The sequence below is a fragment of the Lissotriton helveticus genome, chromosome 3_1 (assembly GCF_964261635.1).
Source record: "Lissotriton helveticus chromosome 3_1, aLisHel1.1, whole genome shotgun sequence".
Lineage (NCBI taxonomy): Eukaryota > Metazoa > Chordata > Amphibia > Caudata > Salamandridae > Lissotriton > Lissotriton helveticus.
Genome location: NC_136061.1, coordinates 1375093856 through 1375107863, shown reverse-complemented (window position 1 = coordinate 1375107863; position 14008 = coordinate 1375093856).

Genomic DNA, 14008 nt, shown 5'->3' with positions numbered 1-14008 from the left:
ATTAAACCCAGATCAGTTGACTGGGGTGAGTGTTTGATTTATGCAAACGCTCCGTCCATCATCCCCTTTTGTATCGCTTTGTTCGCCCTAAGTGTGGCAGGGTATGCTCAGACGTGAGTCCCTTGTTCACTTGGCCACTGGATTCAAGATAGCCTGGCTGATGAGGATTATGAATCCGAAACCGGTCCCAGGATGCTTGTTTCCGGTCCAAGGAAGACATGGCTTGGCAGTTCGGGCTGGACTGTTCCCATAAGGCACAGGGTCAGACTGATTTGCACATAGCCATGTCTGAACTGGGGTGGCTGAGTGAACTAAAGAATGGTGATGGATTAAACCCAGATCAGTTGACTGGGGGTGAGTGTTTGATTCATGCAAACGCTCCGTCCATCATCCCCTTTTGTATCGCTTTGTTCGCCCTAAGTGTGGCAGGGTTTGCTCAGACGTGAGTCCCTTGTTCACTTGGCCACTGGATTCAAGATAGCCTGGCTGATGAGGATTATGAATCCGAAACCGGTCCCAGGATGCTTGTTTCCGGTCCAGGGAAGACATGGCTTGGCAGTTCGGGCTGGACTGTTCCCATAAGGCACAGGGTCAGACTGATTTGCACATAGCCATGTCTGAACTGGGGTGGCTGAGTGAACTAAAGAATGGTGATGGATTAAACCCAGATCAGTTGACTGGGGGTGAGTGTTTGATTTATGCAAACGCTCCGTCCATCATCCCCTTTTGTATCGCTTTGTTCGCCCTAAGTGTGGCAGGGTATGCTCAGACGTGAGTCCCTTGTTCACTTGGCCACTGGATTCAAGATAGCCTGGCTGATGAGGATTATGAATCCGAAACCGGTCCCAGGATGTTTGTTTCCGGTCCAGGGAAGACATGGCTTGGCAGTTCGGGCTGGACTGTTCCCATAAGGCACAGGGTCAGACTGATTTGCACATAGCCATGTCTGAACTGGGGTGGCTGAGTGAACTAAAGAATGGTGATGGATTAAACCCAGATCAGTTGACTGGGGGTGAGTGTTTGATTTATGCAAACGCTCCGTCCATCATCCCCTTTTGTATCGCTTTGTTCGCCCTAAGTGTGGCAGGGTATGCTCAGACGTGAGTCCCTTGTTCACTTGGCCACTGGATTCAAGATAGCCTGGCTGATGAGGATTATGAATCCGAAACCGGTCCCAGGATGCTTGTTTCCGGTCCAGGGAAGACATGGCTTGGCAGTTCGGGCTGGACTGTTCCCATAAGGCACAGGGTCAGACTGATTTGCACATAGCCATGTCTGAACTGGGGTGGCTGAGTGAACTAAAGAATGGTGATGGATTAAACCCAGATCAGTTGACTGGGGGTGAGTGTTTGATTTATGCAAACGCTCCGTCCATCATCCCCTTTTGTATCGCTTTGTTCGCCCTAAGTGTGGCAGGGTATGCTCAGACGTGAGTCCCTTGTTCACTTGGCCACTGGATTCAAGATAGCCTGGCTGATGAGGATTATGAATCCAAAACCGGTCCCAGGATGCTTGTTTCCGGTCCAGGGAAGACATGGCTTGGCAGTTCGGGCTGGACTGTTCCCATAAGGCACAGGGTCAGACTGATTTGCACATAGCCATGTCTGAACTGGGGTGGCTGAGTGAACTAAAGAATGGTGATGGATTAAACCCAGATCAGTTGACTGGGGGTGAGTGTTTGATTTATGCAAACGCTCCGTCCATCATCCCCTTTTGTATCGCTTTGTTCGCCCTAAGTGTGGCAGGGTATGCTCAGACGTGAGTCCCTTGTTCACTTGGCCACTGGATTCAAGATAGCGTGGCTGATGAGGATTATGAATCCGAAACCGGTCCCAGGATGCTTGTTTCCGGTCCAGGGAAGACATGGCTTGGCAGTTCGGGCTGGACTGTTAACATAAGGCACAGGGTCAGACTGATTTGCACATAGCCATGTCTGAACTGGGGTGGCTGAGTGAACTAAAGAATGGTGATGGATTAAACCCAGATCAGTTGACTAGGGGTGAGTGTTTGATTTATGCAAACGCTCCGTCCATCATCCCCTTTTGTATCGCTTTGTTCGCCCTAAGTGTGGCAGGGTATGCTGAGACGTGAGTCCCTTGTTCACTTGGCCACTGGATTCAAGATAGCCTGGCTGATGAGGATTATGAATCCGAAACCGGTCCCAGGATGCTTGTTTCCGGTCCAGGGAAGACATGGCTTGGCAGTTCGGGCTGGACTGTTCCCATAAGGCACAGGGTCAGACTGATTTGCACATAGCCATGTCTGAACTGGGGTGGCTGAGTGAACTAAAGAATGGTGATGGATTAAACCCAGATCAGTTGACTGGGGGTGAGTGTTTGATTTATGCAAACGCTCCGTCCATCATCCCCTTTTGTATCGCTTTGTTCGCCCTAAGTGTGGCAGGGTATGCTCAGACGTGAGTCCCTTGTTCACTTGGCCACTGGATTCAAGATAGCCTGGCTGATGAGGATTATGAATCCGAAACCGGTCCCAGGATGCTTGTTTCCGGTCCAGGGAAGACATGGCTTGGCAGTTCGGGCTGGACTGTTTCCATAAGGCACAGGGTCAGACTGATTTGCACATAGCCATGTCTGAACTGGGGTGGCTGAGTGAACTAAAGAATGGTGATGGATTAAACCCAGATCAGTTGACTGGGGGTGAGTGTTTGATTTATGCAAACGCTCCGTCCATCATCCGCTTTTGTATCGCTTTGTTCGCCCTAAGTGTGGCAGGGTATGCTCAGACTAGAGTCCCTTGTTCACTTGGCCACTGGATTCAAGATAGCCTGGCTGATGAGGATTATGAATCCGAAACCGGTCCCAGGATGCTTGTTTCCGGTCCAGGGAAGACATGGCTTGGCAGTTCGGGCTGGACTGTTCCCATAAGGCACAGGGTCAGACTGATTTGCACATAGCCATGTCTGAACTTGGGTGGCTGAGTGAACTAAAGAATGGTGATGGATTAAACCCAGATCAGTTGACTGGGGGTGAGTGTTTGATTTATGCAAACGCTCCGTCCATCATCCCCTTTTGTATCGCTTTGTTCGCCCTAAGTGTGGCAGGGTATGCTCAGACGTGAGTCCCTTGTTCACTTGGCCACTGGATTCAAGATAGCCTGGCTGATGAGGATTATGAATCCGAAACCGGTCCCAGGATGCTTGTTTCCGGTCCAGGGAAGACATGGCTTGGCAGTTCGGGCTGGACTGTTCCCATAAGGCACAGGGTCAGACTGATTTGCACATAGCCATGTCTGAACTGGGGTGGCTGAGTGAACTAAAGAATGGTGATGGATTAAACCCAGATCAGTTGACTGGGGGTGAGTGTTTGATTTATGCAAACGCTCCGTCCATCATCCCCTTTTGTATCGCTTTGTTCGCCCTAAGTGTGGCAGGGTATGCTCAGACGTGAGTCCCTTGTTCACTTGGCCACTGGATTCAAGATAGCCTGGCTGATGAGGATTATGAATCCAAAACCGGTCCCAGGATGCTTGTTTCCGGTCCAGGGAAGACATGGCTTGGCAGTTCGGGCTGGACTGTTCCCATAAGGCACAGGGTCAGACTGATTTGCACATAGCCATGTCTGAACTGGGGTGGCTGAGTGAACTAAAGAATGGTGATGGATTAAACCCAGATCAGTTGACTGGGGGTGAGTGTTTGATTTATGCAAACGCTCCGTCCATCATCCCCTTTTGTATCGCTTTGTTCGCCCTAAGTGTGGCAGGGTATGCTCAGACGTGAGTCCCTTGTTCACTTGGCCACTGGATTCAAGATAGCGTGGCTGATGAGGATTATGAATCCGAAACCGGTCCCAGGATGCTTGTTTCCGGTCCAGGGAAGACATGGCTTGGCAGTTCGGGCTGGACTGTTCCCATAAGGCACAGGGTCAGACTGATTTGCACATAGCCATGTCTGAACTGGGGTGGCTGAGTGAACTAAAGAATGGTGATGGATTAAACCCAGATCAGTTGACTGGGGGTGAGTGTTTGATTTATGCAAACGCTCCGTCCATCATCCCCTTTTGTATCGCTTTGTTCGCCCTAAGTGTGGCAGGGTATGCTCAGACGTGAGTCCCTTGTTCACTTGGCCACTGGATTCAAGATAGCCTGGCTGATGAGGATTATGAATCCGAAACCGGTCCCAGGATGCTTGTTTCCGGTCCAGGGAAGACATGGCTTGGCAGTTCGGGCTGGACTGTTCCCATAAGGCACAGGGTCAGACTGATTTGCACATAGCCATGTCTGAACTGGGGTGGCTGAGTGAACTAAAGAATGGTGATGGATTAAACCCAGATCAGTTGACTGGGGTGAGTGTTTGATTTATGCAAACGCTCCGTCCATCATCCCCTTTTGTATCGCTTTGTTCGCCCTAAGTGTGGCAGGGTATGCTCAGACGTGAGTCCCTTGTTCACTTGGCCACTGGATTCAAGATAGCCTGGCTGATGAGGATTATGAATCCGAAACCGGTCCCAGGATGCTTGTTTCCGGTCCAAGGAAGACATGGCTTGGCAGTTCGGGCTGGACTGTTCCCATAAGGCACAGGGTCAGACTGATTTGCACATAGCCATGTCTGAACTGGGGTGGCTGAGTGAACTAAAGAATGGTGATGGATTAAACCCAGATCAGTTGACTGGGGGTGAGTGTTTGATTCATGCAAACGCTCCGTCCATCATCCCCTTTTGTATCGCTTTGTTCGCCCTAAGTGTGGCAGGGTTTGCTCAGACGTGAGTCCCTTGTTCACTTGGCCACTGGATTCAAGATAGCCTGGCTGATGAGGATTATGAATCCGAAACCGGTCCCAGGATGCTTGTTTCCGGTCCAGGGAAGACATGGCTTGGCAGTTCGGGCTGGACTGTTCCCATAAGGCACAGGGTCAGACTGATTTGCACATAGCCATGTCTGAACTGGGGTGGCTGAGTGAACTAAAGAATGGTGATGGATTAAACCCAGATCAGTTGACTGGGGGTGAGTGTTTGATTTATGCAAACGCTCCGTCCATCATCCCCTTTTGTATCGCTTTGTTCGCCCTAAGTGTGGCAGGGTATGCTCAGACGTGAGTCCCTTGTTCACTTGGCCACTGGATTCAAGATAGCCTGGCTGATGAGGATTATGAATCCGAAACCGGTCCCAGGATGTTTGTTTCCGGTCCAGGGAAGACATGGCTTGGCAGTTCGGGCTGGACTGTTCCCATAAGGCACAGGGTCAGACTGATTTGCACATAGCCATGTCTGAACTGGGGTGGCTGAGTGAACTAAAGAATGGTGATGGATTAAACCCAGATCAGTTGACTGGGGGTGAGTGTTTGATTTATGCAAACGCTCCGTCCATCATCCCCTTTTGTATCGCTTTGTTCGCCCTAAGTGTGGCAGGGTATGCTCAGACGTGAGTCCCTTGTTCACTTGGCCACTGGATTCAAGATAGCGTGGCTGATGAGGATTATGAATCCGAAACCGGTCCCAGGATGCTTGTTTCCGGTCCAGGGAAGACATGGCTTGGCAGTTCGGGCTGGACTGTTCCCATAAGGCACAGGGTCAGACTGATTTGCACATAGCCATGTCTGAACTGGGGTGGCTGAGTGAACTAAAGAATGGTGATGGATTAAACCCAGATCAGTTGACTAGGGGTGAGTGTTTGATTTATGCAAACGCTCCGTCCATCATCCCCTTTTGTATCGCTTTGTTCGCCCTAAGTGTGGCAGGGTATGCTGAGACGTGAGTCCCTTGTTCACTTGGCCACTGGATTCAAGATAGCCTGGCTGATGAGGATTATGAATCCGAAACCGGTCCCAGGATGCTTGTTTCCGGTCCAGGGAAGACATGGCTTGGCAGTTCGGGCTGGACTGTTCCCATAAGGCACAGGGTCAGACTGATTTGCACATAGCCATGTCTGAACTGGGGTGGCTGAGTGAACTAAAGAATGGTGATGGATTAAACCCAGATCAGTTGACTGGGGGTGAGTGTTTGATTTATGCAAACGCTCCGTCCATCATCCCCTTTTGTATCGCTTTGTTCGCCCTAAGTGTGGCAGGGTATGCTCAGACGTGAGTCCCTTGTTCACTTGGCCACTGGATTCAAGATAGCCTGGCTGATGAGGATTATGAATCCGAAACCGGTCCCAGGATGCTTGTTTCCGGTCCAGGGAAGACATGGCTTGGCAGTTCGGGCTGGACTGTTTCCATAAGGCACAGGGTCAGACTGATTTGCACATAGCCATGTCTGAACTGGGGTGGCTGAGTGAACTAAAGAATGGTGATGGATTAAACCCAGATCAGTTGACTGGGGGTGAGTGTTTGATTTATGCAAACGCTCCGTCCATCATCCCCTTTTGTATCGCTTTGTTCGCCCTAAGTGTGGCAGGGTATGCTCAGACTAGAGTCCCTTGTTCACTTGGCCACTGGATTCAAGATAGCCTGGCTGATGAGGATTATGAATCCGAAACCGGTCCCAGGATGCTTGTTTCCGGTCCAGGGAAGACATGGCTTGGCAGTTCGGGCTGGACTGTTCCCATAAGGCACAGGGTCAGACTGATTTGCACATAGCCATGTCTGAACTTGGGTGGCTGAGTGAACTAAAGAATGGTGATGGATTAAACCCAGATCAGTTGACTGGGGGTGAGTGTTTGATTTATGCAAACGCTCCGTCCATCATCCCCTTTTGTATCGCTTTGTTCGCCCTAAGTGTGGCAGGGTATGCTCAGACGTGAGTCCCTTGTTCACTTGGCCACTGGATTCAAGATAGCCTGGCTGATGAGGATTATGAATCCGAAACCGGTCCCAGGATGCTTGTTTCCGGTCCAGGGAAGACATGGCTTGGCAGTTCGGGCTGGACTGTTCCCATAAGGCACAGGGTCAGACTGATTTGCACATAGCCATGTCTGAACTGGGGTGGCTGAGTGAACTAAAGAATGGTGATGGATTAAACCCAGATCAGTTGACTGGGGGTGAGTGTTTGATTTATGCAAACGCTCCGTCCATCATCCCCTTTTGTATCGCTTTGTTCGCCCTAAGTGTGGCAGGGTATGCTCAGACGTGAGTCCCTTGTTCACTTGGCCACTGGATTCAAGATAGCCTGGCTGATGAGGATTATGAATCCAAAACCGGTCCCAGGATGCTTGTTTCCGGTCCAGGGAAGACATGGCTTGGCAGTTCGGGCTGGACTGTTCCCATAAGGCACAGGGTCAGACTGATTTGCACATAGCCATGTCTGAACTGGGGTGGCTGAGTGAACTAAAGAATGGTGATGGATTAAACCCAGATCAGTTGACTGGGGGTGAGTGTTTGATTTATGCAAACGCTCCGTCCATCATCCCCTTTTGTATCGCTTTGTTCGCCCTAAGTGTGGCAGGGTATGCTCAGACGTGAGTCCCTTGTTCACTTGGCCACTGGATTCAAGATAGCGTGGCTGATGAGGATTATGAATCCGAAACCGGTCCCAGGATGCTTGTTTCCGGTCCAGGGAAGACATGGCTTGGCAGTTCGGGCTGGACTGTTCCCATAAGGCACAGGGTCAGACTGATTTGCACATAGCCATGTCTGAACTGGGGTGGCTGAGTGAACTAAAGAATGGTGATGGATTAAACCCAGATCAGTTGACTGGGGGTGAGTGTTTGATTTATGCAAACGCTCCGTCCATCATCCCCTTTTGTATCGCTTTGTTCGCCCTAAGTGTGGCAGGGTATGCTCAGACGTGAGTCCCTTGTTCACTTGGCCACTGGATTCAAGATAGCCTGGCTGATGAGGATTATGAATCCGAAACCGGTCCCAGGATGCTTGTTTCCGGTCCAGGGAAGACATGGCTTGGCAGTTCGGGCTGGACTGTTCCCATAAGGCACAGGGTCAGACTGATTTGCACATAGCCATGTCTGAACTGGGGTGGCTGAGTGAACTAAAGAATGGTGATGGATTAAACCCAGATCAGTTGACTGGGGTGAGTGTTTGATTTATGCAAACGCTCCGTCCATCATCCCCTTTTGTATCGCTTTGTTCGCCCTAAGTGTGGCAGGGTATGCTCAGACGTGAGTCCCTTGTTCACTTGGCCACTGGATTCAAGATAGCCTGGCTGATGAGGATTATGAATCCGAAACCGGTCCCAGGATGCTTGTTTCCGGTCCAAGGAAGACATGGCTTGGCAGTTCGGGCTGGACTGTTCCCATAAGGCACAGGGTCAGACTGATTTGCACATAGCCATGTCTGAACTGGGGTGGCTGAGTGAACTAAAGAATGGTGATGGATTAAACCCAGATCAGTTGACTGGGGGTGAGTGTTTGATTCATGCAAACGCTCCGTCCATCATCCCCTTTTGTATCGCTTTGTTCGCCCTAAGTGTGGCAGGGTTTGCTCAGACGTGAGTCCCTTGTTCACTTGGCCACTGGATTCAAGATAGCCTGGCTGATGAGGATTATGAATCCGAAACCGGTCCCAGGATGCTTGTTTCCGGTCCAGGGAAGACATGGCTTGGCAGTTCGGGCTGGACTGTTCCCATAAGGCACAGGGTCAGACTGATTTGCACATAGCCATGTCTGAACTGGGGTGGCTGAGTGAACTAAAGAATGGTGATGGATTAAACCCAGATCAGTTGACTGGGGGTGAGTGTTTGATTTATGCAAACGCTCCGTCCATCATCCCCTTTTGTATCGCTTTGTTCGCCCTAAGTGTGGCAAGGTATGCTCAGACGTGAGTCCCTTGTTCACTTGGCCACTGGATTCAAGATAGCCTGGCTGATGAGGATTATGAATCCGAAACCGGTCCCAGGATGTTTGTTTCCGGTCCAGGGAAGACATGGCTTGGCAGTTCGGGCTGGACTGTTCCCATAAGGCACAGGGTCAGACTGATTTGCACATAGCCATGTCTGAACTGGGGTGGCTGAGTGAACTAAAGAATGGTGATGGATTAAACCCAGATCAGTTGACTGGGGGTGAGTGTTTGATTTATGCAAACGCTCCGTCCATCATCCCCTTTTGTATCGCTTTGTTCGCCCTAAGTGTGGCAGGGTATGCTCAGACGTGAGTCCCTTGTTCACTTGGCCACTGGATTCAAGATAGCGTGGCTGATGAGGATTATGAATCCGAAACCGGTCCCAGGATGCTTGTTTCCGGTCCAGGGAAGACATGGCTTGGCAGTTCGGGCTGGACTGTTCCCATAAGGCACAGGGTCAGACTGATTTGCACATAGCCATGTCTGAACTGGGGTGGCTGAGTGAACTAAAGAATGGTGATGGATTAAACCCAGATCAGTTGACTAGGGGTGAGTGTTTGATTTATGCAAACGCTCCGTCCATCATCCCCTTTTGTATCGCTTTGTTCGCCCTAAGTGTGGCAGGGTATGCTGAGACGTGAGTCCCTTGTTCACTTGGCCACTGGATTCAAGATAGCCTGGCTGATGAGGATTATGAATCCGAAACCGGTCCCAGGATGCTTGTTTCCGGTCCAGGGAAGACATGGCTTGGCAGTTCGGGCTGGACTGTTCCCATAAGGCACAGGGTCAGACTGATTTGCACATAGCCATGTCTGAACTGGGGTGGCTGAGTGAACTAAAGAATGGTGATGGATTAAACCCAGATCAGTTGACTGGGGGTGAGTGTTTGATTTATGCAAACGCTCCGTCCATCATCCCCTTTTGTATCGCTTTGTTCGCCCTAAGTGTGGCAGGGTATGCTCAGACGTGAGTCCCTTGTTCACTTGGCCACTGGATTCAAGATAGCCTGGCTGATGAGGATTATGAATCCGAAACCGGTCCCAGGATGCTTGTTTCCGGTCCAGGGAAGACATGGCTTGGCAGTTCGGGCTGGACTGTTTCCATAAGGCACAGGGTCAGACTGATTTGCACATAGCCATGTCTGAACTGGGGTGGCTGAGTGAACTAAAGAATGGTGATGGATTAAACCCAGATCAGTTGACTGGGGGTGAGTGTTTGATTTATGCAAACGCTCCGTCCATCATCCCCTTTTGTATCGCTTTGTTCGCCCTAAGTGTGGCAGGGTATGCTCAGACTAGAGTCCCTTGTTCACTTGGCCACTGGATTCAAGATAGCCTGGCTGATGAGGATTATGAATCCGAAACCGGTCCCAGGATGCTTGTTTCCGGTCCAGGGAAGACATGGCTTGGCAGTTCGGGCTGGACTGTTCCCATAAGGCACAGGGTCAGACTGATTTGCACATAGCCATGTCTGAACTTGGGTGGCTGAGTGAACTAAAGAATGGTGATGGATTAAACCCAGATCAGTTGACTGGGGGTGAGTGTTTGATTTATGCAAACGCTCCGTCCATCATCCCCTTTTGTATCGCTTTGTTCGCCCTAAGTGTGGCAGGGTATGCTCAGACGTGAGTCCCTTGTTCACTTGGCCACTGGATTCAAGATAGCCTGGCTGATGAGGATTATGAATCCGAAACCGGTCCCAGGATGCTTGTTTCCGGTCCAGGGAAGACATGGCTTGGCAGTTCGGGCTGGACTGTTCCCATAAGGCACAGGGTCAGACTGATTTGCACATAGCCATGTCTGAACTGGGGTGGCTGAGTGAACTAAAGAATGGTGATGGATTAAACCCAGATCAGTTGACTGGGGGTGAGTGTTTGATTTATGCAAACGCTCCGTCCATCATCCCCTTTTGTATCGCTTTGTTCGCCCTAAGTGTGGCAGGGTATGCTCAGACGTGAGTCCCTTGTTCACTTGGCCACTGGATTCAAGATAGCCTGGCTGATGAGGATTATGAATCCAAAACCGGTCCCAGGATGCTTGTTTCCGGTCCAGGGAAGACATGGCTTGGCAGTTCGGGCTGGACTGTTCCCATAAGGCACAGGGTCAGACTGATTTGCACATAGCCATGTCTGAACTGGGGTGGCTGAGTGAACTAAAGAATGGTGATGGATTAAACCCAGATCAGTTGACTGTGGGTGAGTGTTTGATTTATGCAAACGCTCCGTCCATCATCCCCTTTTGTATCGCTTTGTTCGCCCTAAGTGTGGCAGGGTATGCTCAGACGTGAGTCCCTTGTTCACTTGGCCACTGGATTCAAGATAGCGTGGCTGATGAGGATTATGAATCCGAAACCGGTCCCAGGATGCTTGTTTCCGGTCCAGGGAAGACATGGCTTGGCAGTTAGGGCTGGACTGTTCCCATAAGGCACAGGGTCAGACTGATTAGCACATAGCCATGTCTGAACTGGGGTGGCTGAGTGAACTAAAGAATGGTGATGGATTAAACCCAGATCAGTTGACTGGGGGTGAGTGTTTGATTTATGCAAACGCTCCGTCCATCATCCCCTTTTGTATCGCTTTGTTCGCCCTAAGTGTGGCAGGGTATGCTCAGACGTGAGTCCCTTGTTCACTTGGCCACTGGATTCAAGATAGCCTGGCTGATGAGGATTATGAATCCGAAACCGGTCCCAGGATGCTTGTTTCCGGTCCAGGGAAGACATGGCTTGGCAGTTCGGGCTGGACTGTTCCCATAAGGCACAGGGTCAGACTGATTTGCACATAGCCATGTCTGAACTGGGGTGGCTGAGTGAACTAAAGAATGGTGATGGATTAAACCTAGATCAGTTGACTGGGGTGAGTGTTTGATTTATGCAAACGCTCCGTCCATCATCCCCTTTTGTATCGCTTTGTTCGCCCTAAGTGTGGCAGGGTATGCTCAGACGTGAGTCCCTTGTTCACTTGGCCACTGGATTCAAGATAGCCTGGCTGATGAGGATTATGAATCCGAAACCGGTCCCAGGATGCTTGTTTCCGGTCCAAGGAAGACATGGCTTGGCAGTTCGGGGTGGACTGTTCCCATAAGGCACAGGGTCAGACTGATTTGCACATAGCCATGTCTGAACTGGGGTGGCTGAGTGAACTAAAGAATGGTGATGGATTAAACCCAGATCAGTTGACTGGGGGTGAGTGTTTGATTCATGCAAACGCTCCGTCCATCATCCCCTTTTGTATCGCTTTGTTCGCCCTAAGTGTGGCAGGGTTTGCTCAGACGTGAGTCCCTTGTTCACTTGGCCACTGGATTCAAGATAGCCTGGCTGATGAGGATTATGAATCCGAAACCGGTCCCAGGATGCTTGTTTCCGGTCCAGGGAAGACATGGCTTGGCAGTTCGGGCTGGACTGTTCCCATAAGGCACAGGGTCAGACTGATTTGCACATAGCCATGTCTGAACTGGGGTGGCTGAGTGAACTAAAGAATGGTGATGGATTAAACCCAGATCAGTTGACTGGGGGTGAGTGTTTGATTTATGCAAACGCTCCGTCCATCATCCCCTTTTGTATCGCTTTGTTCGCCCTAAGTGTGGCAGGGTATGCTCAGACGTGAGTCCCTTGTTCACTTGGCCACTGGATTCAAGATAGCCTGGCTGATGAGGATTATGAATCCGAAACCGGTCCCAGGATGTTTGTTTCCGGTCCAGGGAAGACATGGCTTGGCAGTTCGGGCTGGACTGTTCCCATAAGGCACAGGGTCAGACTGATTTGCACATAGCCATGTCTGAACTGGGGTGGCTGAGTGAACTAAAGAATGGTGATGGATTAAACCCAGATCAGTTGACTGGGGGTGAGTGTTTGATTTATGCAAACGCTCCGTCCATCATCCCCTTTTGTATCGCTTTGTTCGCCCTAAGTGTGGCAGGGTATGCTCAGACGTGAGTCCCTTGTTCACTTGGCCACTGGATTCAAGATAGCGTGGCTGATGAGGATTATGAATCCGAAACCGGTCCCAGGATGCTTGTTTCCGGTCCAGGGAAGACATGGCTTGGCAGTTCGGGCTGGACTGTTCCCATAAGGCACAGGGTCAGACTGATTTGCACATAGCCATGTCTGAACTGGGGTGGCTGAGTGAACTAAAGAATGGTGATGGATTAAACCCAGATCAGTTGACTGGGGGTGAGTGTTTGATTTATGCAAACGCTCCGTCCATCATCCCCTTTTGTATCGCTTTGTTCGCCCTAAGTGTGGCAGGGTATGCTCAGACGTGAGTCCCTTGTTCACTTGGCCACTGGATTCAAGATAGCCTGGCTGATGAGGATTATGAATCCGAAACCGGTCCCAGGATGCTTGTTTCCGGTCCAGGGAAGACATGGCTTGGCAGTTCGGGCTGGACTGTTCCCATAAGGCACAGGGTCAGACTGATTTGCACATAGCCATGTCTGAACTGGGGTCGCTGAGTGAACTAAAGAATGGTGATGGATTAAACCCAGATCAGTTGACTGGGGTGAGTGTTTGATTTATGCAAACGCTCCGTCCATCATCCCCTTTTGTATCGCTTTGTTCGCCCTAATTGTGGCAGGGTATGCTCAGACGTGAGTCCCTTGTTCACTTGGCCACTGGATTCAAGATAGCCTGGCTGATGAGGATTATGAATCCGAAACCGGTCCCAGGATGCTTGTTTCCGGTCCAGGGAAGACATGGCTTGGCAGTTCGGGCTGGACTGTTCCCATAAGGCACAGGGTCAGACTGATTTGCACATAGCCATGTCTGAACTGGGGTGGCTGAGTGAACTAAAGAATGGTGATGGATTAAACCCAGATCAGTTGACTGGGGGTGAGTGTTTGATTTATGCAAACGCTCCGTCCATCATCCCCTTTTGTATCGCTTTGTTCGCCCTAAGTGTGGCAGGGTATGCTCAGACGTGAGTCCCTTGTTCACTTGGCCACTGGATTCAAGATAGCCTGGCTGATGAGGATTATGAATCCGAAACCGGTCCCAGGATGCTTGTTTCCGGTCCAGGGAAGACATGGCTTGGCAGTTCGGGCTGGACTGTTCCCATAAGGCACAGGGTCAGACTGATTTGCACATAGCCATGTCTGAACTGGGGTGGCTGAGTGAACTAAAGAATGGTGATGGATTAAACCCAGATCAGTTGACTGGGGGTGAGTGTTTGATTTATGCAAACGCTCCGTCCATCATCCCCTTTTGTATCGCTTTGTTCGCCCTAAGTGTGGCAGGGTATGCTCAGACGTGAGTCCCTTGTTCACTTGGCCACTGGATTCAAGATAGCGTGGCTGATGAGGATTATGAATCCGAAACCGGTCCCAGGAT